Source organism: Charadrius vociferus, unplaced genomic scaffold, assembly GCF_000708025.1.
Source record: "Charadrius vociferus isolate BGI_N301 unplaced genomic scaffold, ASM70802v2 scaffold201, whole genome shotgun sequence".
Taxonomy (NCBI): domain Eukaryota; kingdom Metazoa; phylum Chordata; class Aves; order Charadriiformes; family Charadriidae; genus Charadrius; species Charadrius vociferus.
The window spans coordinates 1,069,521-1,077,197 of NW_009646936.1; positions in this window are offsets into that span (position 1 = coordinate 1,069,521).

Consider the following 7,677-nt stretch of genomic DNA (forward strand, 5'->3'; position numbering starts at 1 on the left):
ACGATCTCTAATGGGAAACAATACCAGAAAAAATTATGCCTGACTCATGCCTTTACTGATTCATGCCTGAGGAGCCCCAGTATTGCAAAGAGCCATGCAGATAGTCAGGGAGAGCTGTTATTTGGAGAGTTGAGGAACATTTGCATTTCTCTTCACACAGCCTCTTGGCATTTCACGGGCTGTGGTGTGGGTAAGTTTCTAACACGAAGTCGTGGGAGGCAACCTAGAAGCCTTTCACCCTGAAGTCACACAGCGGCTGTCAGTGAGGTGCCCCTTGGATTTTTCCTGGTCAGACTATTCGGGAGAAACAGGTACTCAGCACAATTTGTTGTCATAAGTCAGCAAGCAAGGGCCAGCAAACTCGTAGCTTTCGGGCTTATCACAACATTTCTGCTCCCAAGTGCAAGACGACAAGAAAGTGCCAGGTACGTAGGACTTCTCACCTTATGCCCAAGCAAAAGCAACACTGTTCTTGGGGCAGCTCAAGAACTTAGCAGATACCAGACCTGCCACCAGCAGATACTAACTCACGCATGGCAAGGAGAGGTCGTATCAGACTAGGGGCTCGGGGAGCCTGTGCCCCAGGCTGCTGCTGAAGGAGCCGCAGCCCAAGATCCCAACCCACCCAGGGCCACCACGGGTCTCATAATGTGGCCCCATCCTATATTGCACACCTGCTATGTCCAGCTGGGCCCTGTGAAATCTTGTTCATGCAGCCCCAAAACAGCACAGCTTGGCTCATGCGTTTGCTCTGCCCTTCACAATCCTTGGTAAACTGTGCTCCAGGGCCAAAAGAGCTTGTAATCTAAACAGGACGAGAAATACAAACAAGACAGGACGATGTCCCCTCAGGAGAGAGGGACATGGAGGTGATTGATGAAGGGAGGGGGGAGGGATTGATTACAAAGAAAGGTTTTATGGCAATCATTGGCCTAATAGAACTAAAATAGGACAATTTCTTATTCTGAAATCCATCAGTGCTGCTTTGGGTGACCTTTGGCAAATCAATTCATCTCTGTCTGTGCCTCTGGTAAATGGGAATAATACAGCCTCGCTGTCTGGAGAACCCTTGGTAGTTCTCAGATGAAAGATGCTTTATTGGTACCAGTATCATCCTTTATTGTCATTAGCATGATAACAGATCTATCACCTAGCAACAGAGCAGCAACTCTATCCGCTCTGGTTGTCCACGTATTTTTCTTCAATTTTGGCTCTCTAGCAGTCTGCTTTTCATTTGGAGAGACTTTACAGCCCGTGACTGTTCGTCTTCCCTTAATGTTGCCTGCTACAGACAAGCACAGCTGTTATGTCCCAAGTCCCCCCCACCTCCTTTCATTCCCCCCTTTTACTTCTCCCTGGCTGTGCCATACATGCGAATGGTGAGGGAGTATCACCATCAGCTGATGCAACAAACAACATTTGCTTCTCTTAGCTAAGGCACCTTGGCAGAAGTCTTGAACTTTAAAATGTAAGTATAGACTTTATGTGAACTTTAAAATACAGTCATTTACCACAATTGCACAAAATACAGGAAAAAAAAAAAAAAGTAATCGGGAAACTTTCGAAAATCTTGCAGAAGCAACCATTTTCACGGAGGTTCCAGGCATTACATTACTTTTAAGGACAGAGATACACATACGTAAATAACACCAACCACTGAAGATCAGGAGTCCTGCCAAGCCCTGTGGTGCCTTAGATGTGTGATAGGAGCAGTCCTTCCAACCTCAAGGGGTAGGTACATAGACCAACCTAAAGCACTAAAACCATTAGCATGGAGAGAGGGACAAAGGGAAAGACAAGGATAGAAAAAGCATTGTCCTTCCTTATCCAAGAAAAGCCATTCCTAATACTTATTGTTTGTTTAAGCTAGTTAGGGAAACAGTTTTGCTAGTTAGGGAAGCAGTTGAAATAAAAAACCCACAACCAAAATCTCCAATGCTTGAGCCTGGGTCAGAACCTGAATCCAAGATCAGATCTGTCAGTTCATTACTGTGGCGAGCTGTAAGTTACCTTACCTCCACTAAGTTCAGTGAGGCATCACCATTTCCTTCGGCTCGGGGTTTGGGCTAAAATTACTTTTATTTTTTTTGTTACTTTGGCTGTCTTTTTTTGAAGTGCCCATCTCTCTGATTTGAGGGAGGATGCTCCTGTAGCCTAAAACATGAAGACACTCCAGTTCTGCTTGTACTGCAAGATACTTCAAAGACTGGTACCCCCACTACCCTTTGGGGGTGAGAGATCTGGTAGATTTAGCTTCTCTCCTTGGGAACGACTGCTATAAAACAGCACTGTCCTTGGGTCATCAGCCTGACACTTCACAGGAGGATAATGTGCCAGCGGGATCTTTATTGCCCAGTAAACCCCATGCTGTTCCCTTGGATTGTCGCTGTAAGGCAGAGTGATTGCTGGCATTCAATGCATATGCAGCTCCTTTCCAGGGGAAGGGAGAGGAGGGAGTCTGGGTTTCAGATGTTTCTGGGCGCCGGTGCTGCAGGAGAAACCCACCCGTTCTGCCTCCGAAGATGCCTATCAGGAGGAGCACAGATGTTCGCTCATGGAGCTGACGCATCCATCATCATTAGGTTTCCTTTTAGAGAAAAGTCTGTTAGGACCACTGCTTTTTCCATAGTGTTTGTGCTTTTGAGCGGGTTTTTTTGTGCGTGTTTCTTTCTTAAATGTACTCTGGTCTCATGTGTGAAAAGAAATTACGGTTTTGGTGTCTCAATTGGCTGTGAGGATCCATTTCCTCAGCCTTGGCTCCCCCCAGTTTCTGCAGGTTGCTGCTCATAGCAGCTCTTGAGTCCTGGCAACCTTCTCCCCTTTCTCCATTCCCAAAGAAGCAAGAAAAAAACCTCTGTAAGACAAGTAAATGTGGAATAAACAAAAACTTCTTCCCTCCGCCCCCTCCCGTTGCCCTCTGTTCAAGCACAACAGCTTTGGAAGGGTTTCTCGCTGGAAGACAGGATATTTTTGTACTGCTTATGCAGCAGCACATCGAGGAATAAAGGAGGAATCAAGCCGCAGGAGACCCGGCCTGTTGAATGGGAGCCCGAGTGCACTTGACTCAACGTTGCTAAAGCAGCAGATTTTATTAGGAGCTGCAACTTCTCCAAAGATATACATGGAGGTACTCAGCCGCCTCCCTCAGCCAACAGAAACAGGTCGGCTCCTTCCCAGGGCAAAAGCAGATCATTCAGTGGTGCTGCTCCATCAGCTGACTCAGAGCAGGAGCCTGCCTCTCCCCGTTGACTGGGAAGGAAGCTTCACCGCCTAATTTCGTGAGCTCAGTGCAGTGCAGGAGTGGCTCAGTGCAGGAGTTATGAATGTCTCTGGCAGCCTGCACTGGTCAACGCCAGCACATGCATCTGGGTTACGGGCCTGATGAGCAACAGAAAAGGCGTTAGTTAGATTTGATTTTATCTCCCTTTCCATGGTTGTCAGAAGCATGGCTCTCCCTCACTGGAAAAGACACCTCCCTAGGACGCTTTTTACAGCCCCACAGCTACTTGTACCTTGAGGAATAGCTTACATAATAAATATAGACTAGGGACAAATACTGAGAAATTGTGTAAAAAGATTTTTTTAGAATCTGAATTTAAAAAAAAAAAAACAAACAAGAAAAAGCCCTTGGTGCTTGCCAGGGATTTTAGAAGGATTGAGATGACAACTTTAATAGCCAGTTGGAGTAGCTGGTTGCATTTTAAAGGGGTAAAACAGGGGGGAACGGGGAGGAGGCAGCACTGCAGGACAAAAAGAGTAGCTGTATGAGCAGAGGGAGTAATTAGCCAAGCCTCCCACAGATCAGTCCCATGGCTGGAGTCTGGGGAGCCCGTGGAAGACATGGGCTTTGATTGAAGCTTTCCCACAGATGAGGAGGTCACAGGACCTACATCCATCACAGCATCCACATCCTGAGCAGGCACTCCAGTTTCTGTTGCAAGCTGAGTGCAGCCTCTCCTCTGTGGGAGTACTGGCTCTACCTTCTCTATGAGTCTGTGTATTTTCATTAAACTTCTGGCACTAATGGGATTTATGCCACTGTTGGATCCCTGTGACCTGCAGCTGAGCTTGGCCAACAGTGTGGAAATGACTGTGGAAGAGAGACCTACACCCTGAGGGACAGAAAACAACTAATAGTGTTGCAAGCCTGCCTGCTCCCACTTACCTTGCGTGTGAATCAGGTAACAGACACTCACCTGTGAGTTATATATTCATGTACAATAGTATTCATGTATAGTAGAAACGCATGAATACATGATCATAACCCTGAAGTTAAATTACTAGCTATTAAAGAATATTGTGATCCTAATGACCCAGTAGCTCTTTAAAACTCTGAAGGCACAGCAGCCACATCAATTACTTTTTCTTTCCAAAGATAAAAAGAATGCACACAGCTGTATCATGTTTCCAGGTCAGTACCTGGGCCTAAGCAGTGCCGTCACCATGGTGCTGCCTGTGACTTGAGACCAAGAATGGCAAGGGTAATTGCCAGCAGTTTGCCTTTCTTGTCCCTAATCACCTGAGCACAAATTACAAACCACAATGGTTTTAAGAAAACGACTTTTGAGATTTCATTTAACATGCCTGAAAGGATTTGAGGTAAGGATACTCAGTGTAAAATGCTTGTAAAAATTGTTTCCAAGGTGTCAGCATCGCTTTAAATAAAATAAATCAGACTCAGCATCGCTGAGTCTGATCCTCAATAACTGCCATATAATCCCATCCTCCTAACATGGGATGCACAGGTAACTAATCGGTTTTCTAATCTAGCTGTGAGCTAGAGATTTGGTGTCTTCATTCAAAGAGGATTGCAGGTAACTGAATAAAGATGAGACATGAATCCCTGAAGATGACACTGTCCATGCAAGCTGCTCTCCTGGCAACCAGAGTTTGAGAAGCAGAAATTCTCCAGAGAAAAGGCTGAGCTGGAAAGAGGAGCAGTTGCCCGAGTACACAGATGCTAGGCTCTCCCAGAATGCATCTGCAAAGACAGAAGATGTGGAGGATATTTGGTTTATGACATTCTTTTCTTCCCTGTAATGTTTGACCATCCTTAAATCATTCTTATAAGAAGTTCACCCAAGTATCCCACAGAACAGGCGGTGAGTGGGCTCAGGTGGATGCCACATCCCCGTTTCCTGGAGGGATCGTTCAGCACACACGTCAGCGAGCGCTGTGAGGATTCTCATCCTCCGGTGCTGTCAGCCTGTGCCTTCTCATCACTTCTGCATTTGGATCAGGTGCAATAGGCAGGGAAGTGTCATCTTCCATGAAATCATTCATTTGGGTTACAGGGGGATTTCTCCATCTCCTTCTCAGCCCTGTGCTGCCACCTGTGCACCTTCTGCAGACCTGGCGAGGCTGAGGAGCAGCAGCGGTACCACGGAGCAGGTCCGCTGAACTGAATGTGTCTCTCCCCAGTTTATTACAAACAAGGAGGCCTTCTGCTTCTGTATCTGATTTCCCCTGCCAAGTCATGATGCCCTGTCTGCCAAGGTACAATTAATCACTATGGAGACTGTTGCAAAGTCATCAATTTGGGCTTCATGTTTCAGCTGAGCACTGAGCAACAGGTGCTGGGAGGTTTTTTGGAAAGAGCTTTCTTTTTTCCACGCTGGTGTGCAGTGCCTGAAGGCAAAGAGAGGTTTTTCCCTGCCAGCTAACAGTAAGCACGCAGGCCAGATGCTTAGGTGGGATTTCCCAAAGTGGGAGAGTCCATATGACATGGATCAGGCCCCTGTCACCGGTGGAGGTGGTGGGAGTTGGGGCTCATTCATCAGAGGAATGGTTGGATTCAGATTTGTTTGGAGGGTCTCCTCTTCTTCATCCCTTCTTCAGGGCCCCATCCCTGGAGGTGTTCAAGGCCAGGTTGGATGGGGCTTTGAGCAACCTGGTCTAGTGGGAGGTGTCCCTGCCTATGGCAGGTGGGTTGGAACTCGATGATCTTCAAGGTCCCTTCCAACCTAAACCATTCTATGATTCTATGATTTTAACCCCATGGAAAACTCTACACTGTATGTAAAGCCTTGCAACGGCTCGCTCAGGGAGTCACCTCAAAAGGCAGAGAAATCAGTGGGAGCTGCAGGTATGCAAGGTCCCAAGGTGGGTCTATGGGGCAGGTGCAGGTAGACCTCAAGTCTCCATGTCAATCATGTCTGCACCAGAGGCCAGATAGCCGTAACACCCCAGTAACACAAAAAAAAAACCAACCCAAAACCTGCTGAGTGGAACACTGTGCCTTTTGGCAGCTGTGGCACGTCTGGGTGTGCAGCTGCTGAGGAGCAGCACATCCTCCCTGGTCCCAGCACACAGTCTGAAATGCAAGAACCCAGCAAAAACCTGGGCTGGGGGTGGGGAAGGGAGCATTTTGCTGTCACTTACAGATATGGTAAGTCTGTTACTGCTCTAATCACAGCCCCAGGCCATCTGCCAGCCCAGCTCCTCACTCAGAGGCTGGAGGAGCAGGAGCATCTCTCATCGCTGTACCTACCGCTGTGGGCACGAGTGGTGCAGCGGTCAGACGATGCTCTGCCAACCCCTGCACGAACATGTCTTGGAGCTGAGACTAGCACATACCTTAGACACGTGAGTCCTTTCCTGGTGCCTCAGCATGGGCAAACTGGGGGGACTGCACTCAGCTGTAGGTAGTTTAAAGCGTCCTTCTGGAGAGCAGACCTAAATATGTCATCTTTTCCGTTTGGAAAAGAGAGCACAGCTCTGAGAAAAAAAGAAAATTCTGAGCATCCATGGGATTTGCCAGATAAGAGACAAACTGCACTAAAGCACTGGCAGCTCCTTGCTGAATTTGCACAGACGGCTCCTGCCCCATCCCTGCCCCCTCAGCAAGTCTGCGTGACATCGGATCCGGAGGAGAAGGGGAACGACAACCGTGGCTAATAACTGCACGGATTTATGCATCAAATGCTCTGTGCATTTCAGCAGCCTTGGAGGAGCTGAATCTACAACCTGACAGGCACTCTGTGGACCAGCAGTGATGAATAACTGCATCCAGAGGCACCCCAGGATAGCAAGGCAAGCATTTTTTAACCAGGTACTGCTGATGCAAAGTCATCAGCGCTGCTCCACATGAAACTCCCAGTGCAGTCAAAGGTTCACATCCACACCCAGCTGCCGGGAAAGGACAGGGGGGGTCACATCCAGATGTATCTGTGGATGAAATATTTAAATTAAATCATGTGAAAGGGGGCCTTGGGAGGTGGTAATATATTGTCCTTGTAAGGCACAAGACAACCAGCCCTACTCTGGGGCTCGGCTTTGACCCGGTTGCATTACTGTAGACTTACAGTAAAGACAGCTGATGTAGACCCTGAATAATTGACCCCTTTCCCCTTCCCAGTGGTTTCTTGATAGGACAGAAACACTGACATACCTGTCCACAGTGCCATAGTGCAGTTTTGGCTTTGAGGTGTCCTGTATGCCTCCCAAAGGAGATGCTGTGGAACCCATCCTCTCCTGCTTGCATCCAGTAGCACCTAAGCCCTTACGGACACCCATCTCCATGGGATTTGAAGCAGCTCTGCAGGTGCTGTGCCTGGGCTGTGCCTTAAATAGACTCCAGGCAGCCCTGCCTAGCAGGGATCCTCCGTTTCAGCTCCCTGTCTACCCTTCAGATGTTGCACCAGCTCTCGAAACTGCAGTGGAGAAACTGCAGCTGAA